Consider the following 14214-nt stretch of genomic DNA (forward strand, 5'->3'; position numbering starts at 1 on the left):
TGAATGTCCATTTTGTATCTGTGTATTCAAAGTGGTTGGGATAGATATATAGTTACATTCTGTTAATGAATAGAATGGTTTGTTCTAATGGTGTTTGTAAATAGGATCACAAGTCAGCATCTTGTACAGCAATTAACCACTAAGAAGAATATATGCAGTGTATTATTTGTTGAAAAAAAAATTTCAAAAAATCCAAAAAAATAAAAGAATTATACAGTGTGTTAATTATTGAAACTGTCCTGCCAATTTGGTTTGAAACTGTCTCATTGCTATTTGTTTCTCAATAAATTTATGGAAAAAAAATCATCAAGAAGATAATACATCATGATGAAATAGGATTTATCCCAGGAATGGAGAGATGTTTCAACATATACAAATCAATAAATGTAAAACACCACATTTAGAAATAGAAACAAAATCACATGATCATCTCCATGGATTCAGAAAAAGCATTTGTAACACCCATTCATGACAAAAACCCTATAGAAAGTTGAATAGATAGTCTTTACCTCAATCTGATAAAAGCCGTCTATGATAAAGAGCTAACTTTATACTAAATGGTCAAAACTGAAAGCCTTTATTGTAAAATCAGGAACAAGACAAGGATGCCCACTATCATCACTCCTTTGCAACATATTTCTGGAAATATTAGCCAGAGAAATTAGGCAAGGTTGAAAAGAAATAAGAATCATCAAGGAAGAAGTGAAATTATCACTATTTGCAGATGACATGATACTACATAGATGACCCCAAAAACTCCACCAAAAAGCTCCTAGAGTTAAAATTCAGTTGCACTATTGAATACAAAGTCAACACTCAAAAATCAATAGCATTCTTGTGCACAAAAAAACTTATTGAGAGAGAAATTAGAGAAACCACACCCTTCACAATAGCATCCAAAAAAATGAAATACTTAGAAATTAATCATTTTAGCAAAGGAAGTAATAATTTATACATTGAACATTACAGTACTCTGAAAAAAGATATTGAAGAGGATATCAGAAAATGGAAATATATCCTTACTCACAGATAGGAACAACCAACATAGTGAATACGGTCATACTCCAAAATTGTTATACAGGTTTAATGTAACCCCAATTAAAATACAATTAGTATACCTTACACATCTAGAGAGTAATCTTCAAAAACTCATTTGGCTTTTTAGGTCTTCTATTTTCTTAACTAAAATGGCTGAAATTCTTGCCCATTCTTATATGAAAGTTCTGAAACTTAATGTGACAGTATTTGGGAAAAAAGCTTTTAAGTAGTTAATTATAGTTACATAGACCATGGGAGAAAAGACTCAGAAGACTCCAGCATGATCTGTACCCCCTTTATTTTTGTACTCTAGGACAGGGTGTACAGGATGTATAGGGTCTCACTGAGTAGATCAGACTCATGATCTGCCTGTTTACAGCCTCCAAAGTGCTCGGATTATAGGTGTGTACCAGTATCAGTTGCAGTCTCAGCATGCCCAGGGGATGTGGCTGGCATGGCAGGCTGGAGGATCAAACCCCCAGCCCCTACATCTGCCTAAGCAGGCGCTTTAATCCACTGAGCTATTTTGCTGGCCCATGGTCTGTACCTTGATCTTATACTTTTAGCTGAAAAAAAAAAGTGAAAATAAATGTCTGTTATTTAAGCTCCCCAATCTATGGTTCTTTGTTATTGTAGCCAAGCAGAAAATAAAATCTTTCCAATATTATTCTGATTCTTAAAATAAATATCTATAAGGCCAAGTACACAGTAAGTGCTATAAAATATTACCAACAGTAATATCAGCATAACTGTATAATTTACTGATGCAGAAGTTTAGGAATGTAAATTTTGCTCATCTCATTGAAAGGCTTACATGTCACATGAGAACATAAATGGTATTCCTCCCTCATGTTTTTCTTCCAGTTACTCACCATGAATTGTGTTGCCAAAATATTACATAGAAAATTACAGAAATACATGAATCATAAGTTTTATTTATATTGTCTTTTTAATGCATTTCAGTACAGGGTTATAGGGTCTCATTACACAGATGGGATTCTTAATTATCCTCCTGTTTTCAGCCTCCCAAGTGCTGGGATTACAGGCATGCACCACTACACCCAGTCGCAGTCACCCTCTCAGCGTGCCCCTGGGGGCACAGCTGGCATGGCAAGCTAGTGACTGAACCAGGTCCCTGCTTTAGTTTGCTGAGCTATCAGGCAGGACCAAATTATAAGTTTTAAATTCCATCCTATCCTGAGTAGTGTGATAAAATCCCAAGTTGACCTGCGTTAACTTTACCTAAGGTGTAAGTCATTACTTTGTTCAGCATATCCACACTGTATACATTATTCTAATTATTTAGAGGTTGCCTGGATTACCAGACAAACTCTCAGTGTCACAGTACTTGTCCACAGGGTCTGATAGTATCTGTGGTTTCTAGCTTTTACTAGGAATCTTGGAGACTATTCCTTGTGAGTAAGGAAGTCCACTGTGTTCTTTTCAGGGGAAAGTGAAGATTCACTGAAGATCTATAAGTGTAAGAAAAGCAAAGTCTGGGTTATACTTTAGAAAAATTATGATCAGCAGTGTCTTCAGAAAAGTAATAGTGTAAAGGCTGGTACATTGCAAATCATATTGAGAAATGGGGTAAGAGACGACAGGAGCTATGGGCTAGCCAGATAGCTCAGTGGATTAAAGTGCCTGCCTTAGGCAGAGTGCAGTGGCTGGGTTTTGATCCCTGGTGTGCCATGCCAGTCCTGCCCTCGAGGTGTGCTGAGTCAGTGATGGAGACTGGGAGTGGTGGCGCGTGCCTATAATCCCAGCACTTGGGAGGCTGAAAATAGGAGGAGCACTATGAGTCTGATCTATGTAGTGAAACCCTGTACACCCTGTAGACCCTGTCCTAAATTCATAAGAAAGAAAGAGAAGAAAGAAAGAAAGAAAGAAAGAAAGAAAGAAAGAAAGAAAGAAAGAAAGAAAAAGAAAAAAATGAAAGCAAGCAAGCAAGCAATGTTCTCAATTATAGAGATAGTAAATGGCAGGCTTTTGCTCAGTTTAATGTGTGGATTGATTTATTGATTGAGAGGTAAAATGGAAATTAAAAATACTTCACTTCCTTATCCCAGAAGCTATGTAGTGTACCAAATGTGATTATCCATAAAATATTTCTGTAAAAAATGGTGCAAAGTTTATTAAGATATCAAAAGTTATAAAATATGGGAATGACTTATAGCAGAATCCTCCTTGTTCTGAAAGGCACAGAAATACTGCAGGGAGCCCATTCACTAAACGTAACATTGCTCACAGTATTAGGGAGATACTGAGACGCTTTTGATAAGTTTGATCAATATTGTCTGTTCCATGCCCATAATAGAAACCATGTCTCAGACTCTTACGTGAAAGTACCAGGAGTTTGGGTAAGAATCAGATTTCTCTGTAATCTCAAAATGTAGGGCTGGTGTGAGAGGCCACAGTGGCAGGACAGTTGGAGTCATCATCAGGTGAGTGAGCACTGCAGTGTGCAGGGCAGTGACCCCTTTGGAGAAGCCTACAGCCCACAAATGAACCCCAAGTTGATAACCTCTTCTGCAAACCCACTTTTGTGTAGAATTCAGGGAAGGGCCTGCTCTGGGCCAGAGTCAGTAACTTCTTCAGAGAGCCCATCCTTCAAATCTCCTTCCTCCTAATCAAAAGCTACCAGTCTGCCCAGGAGAACCTTCTTCAGGCAGCACTGGAGAGGCACAAACCAAAATCCCAGGCTCTGTTGCTGTTCTGTCCATTGGAGAAGGCCTGTGTCCAGTGGATTTTCCACCATGCAGTAAGTAGTAGGCCTTTGCTCTCTTCTGTTTCTGCTGCTCTGTGGGTAAGAGTAGCTAGAGTAGCTGCAGGTGCATACACCTGAGGCTGGGGATGTAGGACTGAGGCCTCAGCCCCCCTTACCCTCTCCTGGCAGGTAATCCTACACTCAGAGTGAGCTCAGGGCTAGCAAGGATTAGGCAGGATACTAGGTGCTACTTCAGCCCAGAGTATCCTTCTTACATCTGCTAATTTTTAGGAACTTCTTACAGAATGCAAAGTATATGAGCAGTCATTGCTTCTCCTCTCCCTCCAGGGGAGCTGATATCAGAGTGATGGACATAATCCAGGCTTCTGAAAGAAAGCCCAGGGCCCAAGTGGCTAAAGGACTGGATAATAAATGAGAACCTTAATGATAAAGAATTGACTGCTGCTGCTATTAGTTTCCTTTGATTTCATCCGGGACATGGCATCAAAGTGCACAAATTACCAGAAATTCTGTGTTTCCCAGACTGATTTGGAAGGAGTTCGGCTTCCTCTAGCATACTGTTGGAGCTCATTTTTGCTTTGGCACAGAAAAAAAATGAAAAAATAACCCCTTCCTAATTACTCATTTTATCATCCTGCTTTATGATAGTCTCTAGCGCTACAGAGGAACAGACTTGAATTGGATTACATTTTGCCCTCTTTTGCAGAAGGGTTAGGAAAGAGGATCAGGACATAGAGATTTAATAATATAGTATTTTAAAGTCTAGTGTACAAATATGTGATAGTAAAACAAAATCTTCTAACTTTTATCCTGTTATAAACATCACAAATCTCTATTTCTTTTTCTATACTCTGCTTCTTTGACTTCTCTTGACTTTCCTGGACAAGAGGGGCATAGCATGAATCATAAATGCATGTATTTTGCATTGGTCATAACATCTGTGTGAAATTTTCTTGCTTTTCCACCAGTGTCCACTAGGACAGTCATCTGCACCCACATTTTGCATCTTCCTCTGTTCTAGCATTTCTCTCATATTTAATAATGTTCATGGAAGTTTCAAGTCTCATCTATAACTGCATGTGCTTGACAAGCTGTTTAAGCTCTGGCTTCTCAGTTACCTCAGCCTGGTAATAGGAAATTAACATTGCACCTCCTAAGACAATGCCAGATGTCTCTGTCATATGGTGCCTGTCATTAAAATTGTCATTATTACTGTTGGCATCATCATCACCATCACCATCACCCCTCAGTCAATTTCCCCTTACAATTCTGATTCTACATGTTTTATGGTCTTAAAATATGTCTGTTTCTTTACTTTTATGAATTTGCTTCAGTCAACATAATTTTAAAGTGGAGACAATAATACCTGTAAAAATAGTTTTTAGAAACTAAGAGGACATATATTAACTCATTTTCCTGGTACCTTAGTATATATTATTACTGTTACTAGTAATAAACATTATGAATGCAAGCTTTGGCAGGCCAATATATTCTTAATGTGAGCTATTACAATTTTATATTCCTAAATCCTCATTCACTCCATTGGGCTCCAAAATTCTTATATTAGCATATGTTGGTACGAAAGGAAAGGAAAGGTGGATTTTTCTAGACAGCTTCAAATCTCTTACTCATTCCAAATCTACAGGTCAGTGATAAGTAAAAAGCGTTAAGACCCTGCAACCACAGCCTTCACTCATCCCCACTGGGTACTTAGAGAGGAGAGCTATATCTGAACAAAAGTCAGATGCATATTCAGTTAACTTGTCTTTCTTCCTTCCACCAGATAAGAGATTAAAAGACATGAAGTAATTGAGAGAGGCAGATGTGGATAATATTTTTGGATAAGACTGTCTCACATGTTTTGAAAAAATATGTTTCTTAATTTTTAACTGAAAATATTGATATAACAAAAAGCCATTTAAAATAACAGATTTGTGGAAGGAACTATGCAAAGTCTTACAATATAAATAAATGTGTTTTATGAATAATTAAAATATGCATTTTCATTTTGGTTTTCATAGATTTGAATTTTTCTGTTCTCTAAAATAGTTATAACAGTAACATAATTAACATTCAAATGATTAGAAAAAGGTGTCTATGGGTTTCATTTACAATTCAAGTAAGTTTTATCTTCACTGTTCAGGAAAAACAGTGCTGATAGAAATTACCCAAAATTCCCAAATATAGCTTTATATATAACTTATGATATCAAAGTGAATTGCTTTTATTCACCATTGGACAGATGGTTTGTGCAGTTAATATCTATGTGTGTATCATATATTTTCAGAGTTTGTAGTGAGAGAGCTTGTGGATGTTTCTTACATTATACAATTAAGATATAATGAATTTCATATTTTTATGAAATAGAAGTAAAAGACTTGATCTCTGCCATATGTTTTGCTCTTTAATTAAAACTTGTCTACTTTGCCTATTTGCATAATAATTAGAAGGCAAACCCTACCCCTAGTTAGAAGTGGAAGTCACCTCTGCTCTACTTCCCCTCCTCTGAGAAATCACGGCTTCCTCACCAGTCTGGGCATTTCTGGCTGCTTGGCTTCTCCCTGCCACCTGGTCCAGCTCAAGGTTCTAGACTAAAGTTCATGGATTGTTTTTCTAGTCCCTTGGGCAGTGATTCTGTTCCCACGTGCAGCCATCTTGAATTCTCACTTTTCTTCAAACCCATGTAAATACACAAAAGCAAACAGAAACTCTTATCTAAATGAAGAGGGCAGATTCTTTTGAATATTTATGAGGAAGGGGATCAGAAGTTTCACATCACACTTAAATCATCTTAGAATTACATAGGAAGTGCTCTGGTGCTTGAGAGCCTCTTAGTCCTTCTTGTGTTGCCACATCTAAGGAACGTGTGCCACCATGCCTCGTGTCTCAGTGGCTGGATCTAAGCAGCAACCACTAGTTTCCTTGACGTCCCTCTCCCTTTGGCTTCTCTCTGTCTCTTCTGCCTTTTCGGCACCTACCGCCAAATCCCTCTCACAGTTAAAGCAGGAAGCTCTTATATTCCTTTGTAACCTTCAGCTTTCCCTTTTCCTCAGATTAGGAAATTGTATCTCCTAGAAATGAATTTATTAAACCAATAAACAGGTTGTTTTCCTAAACAACCAGTGGAAGTGGAAAATAACTGCCAGCCCTGGATTCAGCTCCAATATGAAGCAGGCATCTCTTTACTCTCCCAGAAGGAATGTGGACAGTGTGATTCAGGCTCACTGCTGCAAGCTGTCAAGGGGACAGTTGCATGGGTAGCTTCTTATGTGCCCTCATTTGTAACAATGCTGGAAACAGAATCATGGAAAGTCCATTTCTTTAAAATATACTGGAGGGTGATGGGTGCTTTGTGAGGCACTCTCCCACAGCATGGAGTTTTGTATTTATTTATTTTTTAATGTATTTGGTACAGGGTCTCACTATGCAGCTTGGAAACATAGTGATTCTCCTCTTTTCAGTCTCCCCAGCACTGGGATTACAGTCATGCACCACCACACCCAGTGTCTCAGTGGCCAGCTCTACACAGGTGCTTAGTCCCCAGACTATGTCACCAGTCCCACAGCATGGAGATTTGAGTGACACATTTTCAGAAGGGAGATCTGGGGCCAGTGAGAGAGCCCAGCACACTAAAAGCCTGCTTTGGCAAGTGTAGGGACCAGGGTTCAATTCCTCATCCTGCATGCCATGCAGGCTCTTCTCTGGATCTGCTGAGCCAGCAACAGAGTTTGGAAGTGGTGGTGCATGCCTATAATCTGAGCGCTGGGAAGGCTGAAAGCAGGAGGATCACTATGAGTTCAATCTGTGCAGTGAGACCCTGTACCAATGTACAAATGAAAAAGCAAAACAAAACAAAACACAAAAGAGATCTTCCCGTGGAAGCAAAGTGGATGGGGTGCACCTAGAAATGTAAAGCCCAAAACGAGCATTGGAACTAAGAAGGAGACTGTAGTGGGAATTAGGTTGGAGATCTAGTGGAGTCTGGTCATGCAGGTTGGGGATGATGGGACAGAGAGTGGACACTGTGGTCTCTCACCGTTAATCTTACAGGTCTGCAAATCAGTGGATGGCGACAAAGTCAACCATTTTAGCTAAATTATTACAAATATCAGAGCTAGAATGTTTGTTATGCTCTGAGATGCTTCAGTGAATAAACTTTTGAAGAACACCATAAAGGGAAAACCAATGTGAAGCATACTCTTTTTACCAGTGAGGCTTTGCTGTGTGAAAAAAGAAACTACATGCAAAGGGAAAGCATTTAAAATAACAGTAAAGCTATTGTAACACAAAAGAATAAAGATGATGGTTGATTGGCACAGGGTGGGCAGTGTGACCCAATGTTGAGGTAAAATTGAGAAAATTTATTGATAGATTGCATGTGAGATGGAAGAAAGAGTCAAAGAATGCTTAAAATTTGAGACCTGGGCATTGGGAAGAATGAAATTTCCAGTTACTAAAGTAAAAAGTCCCTTTAAAAAAGAAATTCAGTAAAATCAGTTTTGGGTATTGTAAGTAAGTATTGCCTAAAAATCAATAAAATATAAGCACAGAATATGGTACATGTTACAATGTTTCTTACAGTAAAAGACACATTACAATTAACCTCCCCCAAACACTTCCCCTTGCTTCACAAAAACACTTATACCGTCATTCTTTTTACTTTCTGGAGCAACTCTGTAAGTTCTCTTTTTGAATGTCTTTAGTTGTGCTGTGATGTCTGTTTCAATGTTCTGAATCAATTAAAAACATTTGCCTTTCATTGTCACTTTGAATTTAGGGAAAAGATAGAAGTCTTATGGCACCACATTCATGAGGACACATCCTGATGCTTTAACAAGCCTTCCTTTCAGCTGCATGGCCCTCAGCAACAGCATTCACTGTGTCCTTGATTGTACCTTGCAATGACGGCCATGAAAGAGGACTACCAGAACTGCTTCAGAGAGTGACAGGATAATGAAGTAAATGTTTGAATTAAGGGAAAACATTTTGAAGTGGTAATGTGTCTTTTATGGTAAACATGCTCCAACTTTGTGCATATCACATCTGATACATCCAAGTGGCAGTGGCAGATCAAGGATGGAGGTGCAGATCTTGAGCGCTGGGGGGACAGTTGTGGTGAGCTAGTGATGGAGAAGGAAGACTCTGGATACCAGGCTGTTGGAACTGATCTGATTTATTGCAGAAGCAGCTGAGTATATATATCAGCTGAGGGTAGAGAAGGGAGTGAATAGGCAGCTTGTGGGGTGGGACAGGGCTGTTCTTCTGCCAATGACCATCAGCCAAGTATGCTTAGGGGTCTGGCTCCTGGAGTGTGCTCTACAGGTGCTCCTCAGCAATGGCAGTGAGCATAGCCTCTGGCCCTGACATGCCCACAGACAGTGACAGTGAAGGCCTGAATTTGGGGGCTGGGAGACACGACTGGACACCATAAATTGGAAGCAGGTGCGAAGGTAAAGAGGGGAACTGAGATGGTATCATGCACAGGCCCAGACCACTTTGTCCTCATAAGGTGCCAGCTTCCTGCCACATACCTAGTTCAGTGAAGCATTATGAAAAAATGATGAATGAGAATGAGAAAGAGGGAAGTGAGACTTAAGGGAGGAACATTTCTGGGGGCAAAAAGTCACAATGAAGCAATTGGTGGGATGAAAAAAGGGCTCAAAAATAATTGGTTTTTATTTACTTTACAAGATGGAAACATGCAGAAAGGTTACTGATGAAAGAAGGAGGGAACAGGGTCCTGGAGGAAGACAGTGTGTAAGTGAAAAGAAAGGAAACTCCATGAAGCCTAGTAAATCAAGAAAGAACTAAATCCAGCGTCGTCCAGCTCAAGGAGAAATGCACTGTGATCAAGGAGGGTTTGTCTTCTGAGTATGTGGTGCCAAAATACACTAGAACTAATTATATAGGTGTCAATTCAAAAGATTAAGGTTACTTCCGAAGTGCGAAATTCAGTACTCAGAATATACTCCAGGCACAATTCCCATCTCCCAAATACACAGGATGATACAGCTAGTATTTTGGTATTGAATTCTATTATGCATCATAATTAGAAAAGTGATTATGTATTGTTACTTGTTTAGCGATCTAGTCTTTATCCATAACCTATCAATAGTCAGATCTCCCTCCTGTTATTGAGGAAAAAAATTCTCTACTTTTATTCTTCACTTAGACTATATATGCATATATAAAATTTCTAGCAGTATTTATTGTTTGTTGTACATTACAGATGATGTTATGGAGACCTAGGGATTTGATACATTCCCCTGAAGAGCATGATATTTTGTTTTTAATTTCATTTATAGTCAGGCTGTTGAACAACTGATCACATTGCACATTATGAAAAACTTATGAAATACCCTAGGTTCCAAAAACCCTTTGGATAAACAACTACGTGGCTCCTTGCTCTCTCGTTTCTGTGGGTCATTGAGCTTTGTGAGGATGGGTTCACAGTAGCCCTTATTCTTACATGTGGTCCTTGCTTTTAAATGAGGTCATCTGGAGTCTCAGCTGGCTTGGGCAGTGTTCAGAAGGTAGTGACTCCTGGGCAAGCTTTTAAGGTATTGTTCAAACACTAGCATTGCGGTTACATTCTCAAGCCCTCGCTGTCATTTCTGGGCAGCCTCTAGTATTTTGCCTTATACATGCACAAGCAGATCCCACACAGAAAGGGATGTAGCCACTTAGCCCACCTCTACACAGAATCAGATCCACTTCTTCAGCCCTGCAGAATGCTGGGTATGGCTGAGACCCCTGTACCTGACATTGTTTCAGACTCTGGAATGATTATGCATCTCATAATGAGGGGCTTATTCATATTTCCAGAGATCTTTGTCTTGCACTGCCTGTGTCTATCTATGGCAATAAGTGCATCAAATATTTTGAATAGATGTTTTGTTGTTTATGGTATCCTACTCAAGTGCCAGTCTCTGCTCCATTTCTAATATTATTTAACAATATTTAAATTCAAATTATTTCAATAAAAAGGCAAGCAAAAGCCAGGAGTGACTGCTAAAGTAATAAATATTAATATCATTAATTTTCAGTGGTAAGATATACCATTAATAGATTTCCCATATTCAGGCAAATGACACATGGAATATAGTGATAATTTTGAGAAGCCACTTAAAATTATAATCAGAAGTCTCAATTTAAAACCATCATATTTAGATCACTGGAAAGTGTTTGTTTACAAACTAATGTATGTTTTTAGGGAAAAATAAGTACAGTTTAGAAAAGGTTAGTGTAACATCAGTGTCCTCCTCCAATCATACCCTAACAGGCAACAGCTACCAACCTGAGCTTCTGTCTATGGCTGTTCCCCTACCTGTGTGCATTTACTCTAGTAAACTTAAGTAAATAATTTCAAATATCATAAACAAACTAACACTGCTTCACTCTCTGAAAAGCAGAACCAGAAATCTTTTATGTCAATGAGTTTTGACTGAAACTACCTATGCAGTTATTTATAATAGCACAGAGCTCCAGCATATAATAACTTACTTAACTACTCTGCACCGATAACTGTCAACATTCTTTACATAATGAAAAAACTCAGGGATGCAATTACAGAAGTCAGTAGAATTATTCACCAGAAATTTTTTTCATTTCCCACATTCCAAGTCCAGGATACAATTTAATTGCCTGTTCCCTTGGGGCAGGTGCATGGGGTGAGCTGTTGGTGAAAATGTCAACTTTTGCTTCCAGGCTACAGCACTAATTGCCAGCTTACACCCCTCAAGAGTTGCCTTTTCTTCCTCTGTAGAGACAGCAGCATTTAGGAGTAGGGTCTTGGAGTGAAAGTTATGAAGTCAGGTCCTCACCAGGGCTCATGCAGCACATGAGAAACTTTGCCATTTGTAGATTCTAAACTGTTTTTCTTCCTGTTAAAAAAAACCTAGTCCATTTAAATGAGTTAAAAACATCAATTTTTGTGTTTTTACACTAGGTCAAGTATCTCTTTAGAATAATTACTTTACTTGAAATTGTGGACTAGAGAATAAACTCATTTCATATTTTGATACATAACTAAGTTATCTTTAAAAGTAGGAACAATAGAAGATCATTTATGTGTATTCATCAATTTAAAAGGCTTCACATGAAAGGAATTTTTGTCACCAATGTCAGCATTTTATTTTTATTTTTTATTTTTAAAGACAATACAGAATAGTATTAAAAATGAAAAAAATTAGAAATGATACAGAATTTCACTAAATAAAATAATATGTACTTGATAGTATTTGTTATATTCCATAGTGTTTTTATTGGTATGTTTGTGTATACTAAATATATTCAACATAGGATGTATACATATATATGTAATATATATTATATAGGACATATATATATATCCAATATATATTATTGCATATATACATATATTTCTTAAAAGCACTGCTTTGAATATGGAGGTCATTTTATTTGTATTTTTTAGTAGTTGATATGTAGAGATGATGCAATCTTACAGGCTAGTTCTGCTCTGCTTGGAACTTCAGTGAAACAGACAGAGTGCAGTAGGTCCTAATTGTTGAATAGAAATTAGTTCACCCTGAGGTTTCCTGTTGGAAAAATATTATAAATTATGCTGAACAAAGGTCATTTACTGTTTTTTTTCATAATTTTATTGATAAACAAATAGCAATGAGACAGTTTCAAATTAAATTGGTAGGACAGTTTCAATAATTAACACATTGCATACATTCTTCCTAGTGGTTAATTGCTGAACAAGATGCAAATGTGATATCCTATCTACAAACACCATTAGAACAACTCCCTCTATTCATTAAGAGAATGTAACTATAAATCTATTCTAACCACTCTGAATACACAGATACAAAATGGACATTCATCTATACACCCTTTTTTTTTGTTAAGTTCTGTTATTTGAATATTATAGGTATGTAAACTCAGCAAAATATTCTAAAAGAGTCCAGTAGCCCATAATAGTATTGGGTCCACTGCTTGACTGGCAATGTTAGAAATTGTTGACCTGAGTTCCCCACAGTTCAACATAACAGCATGGCTTTACTTCTTCTATTTCGTTTTTATACTTTTCTGTTGGATGGTTAAGGGCAAGGTAAAGCAGGACCTATGCAACAAGAGTTGTAGCTTTTGGGTCTGAGAAGGTCAGTGAAATCCCCTCAGGATTTATCCTGAAATCCTGTACCTCAGATTGTAGAACCTTTGTCAGTGTCAGCCATGTGGATGAGTCACGGCCATTGCTTGGCCAATGTGCTCTCTGTGAAAGCCTGAGAGAGTGTTTTCTCTCCACAGGACTCTACTTAGGCACACTCTACATCATCAATCACTTTCCTCTTTGGCCCCATAATCTCCTTGATCAGAAAATTTGGGACACTGCCGAGTTACATGACATTATATTACAAGTTCTCATATGTCCTGAGTCTTAATTGACCTTAGAAGGCGAAGGCCAAAATGTTGGCTTTCCTTGCGGCCCTCCTTTTTCTCTAATTTTGGTCTGCAAACTTAGTTTGTTAACCATCCAGAAGAGAAGCTTATTGTTATTATCATACAACTTAGTCTGTTAAGCTTAACTTCACTATCTGTCTGCATATCAAACATCTTAGGCATAATATGGAACAGGCATTTTTTCCTCAATTATTGATATGTTGAAATTTAAGTCCCTAAATAATATGATAAAAAAACATTTAAAAATTAGAATATATTTTAAAAATACACATAAAGAATTATATACTTCTTATGCTTACACATAAGTCCAAAAATCTCACCATATACAACCTTGAAGCAGGACAGTCCCACAATATTCCTTTTCCTGTCTCTTGCTCTCATTCATCACCCCTACTTTTTGAACAACCATCTACCCGACAGGCATCATAACAGCCACTGGCATGTCATGACAAGCAGTGCATATTCAGAATACCAGAATGACAGGCACTCCAAGCATGAAACTATTATTACAAAATACCATCTGCAGTGCAGTAGCTTAGTTCACAGGTATCAGTATATATAGTTAGTCAGGGTGAGAATCTTTCCAATTGACTGCTACATTAAAAAATCTTCTGAAGATTCTCAGGATTGTTGCCTTGCCCATCTTCTACATATAACTGTGTGGCGTGACTTATTCATGTTTCCTAGCTCTTATCCTTTCTCTCTTTTGATTGGTTAGTCCTTGAGAACCTGCTTTCATTTTACTTGTATTATACGTATCTATTTGTATTTCTTCTTTTGAGTTCTTATACTAGGGAAAGTATACAATATTTACACATGTGTGTCTGGTTTATTTCACTTGAGTATATGTTCAAGTGGCATCCACGTCAATATAAAGACTTCGAGTTTATCATTCTTAATAGCTGAATAATACCCCATTGTGTAAAAATACCACATCTTTTTCAACCATTCCTCAGGTGGTGGGCATCTTGGTTTTTTCCAAGATTTGGCTATCACAAATTGTGCTACTATAAACATAGGCA

This window comes from Octodon degus, unplaced genomic scaffold (assembly GCF_000260255.1).
Source record: "Octodon degus isolate 3935 unplaced genomic scaffold, OctDeg1.0 scaffold00112, whole genome shotgun sequence".
In the NCBI taxonomy this organism is placed as follows: domain Eukaryota; kingdom Metazoa; phylum Chordata; class Mammalia; order Rodentia; family Octodontidae; genus Octodon; species Octodon degus.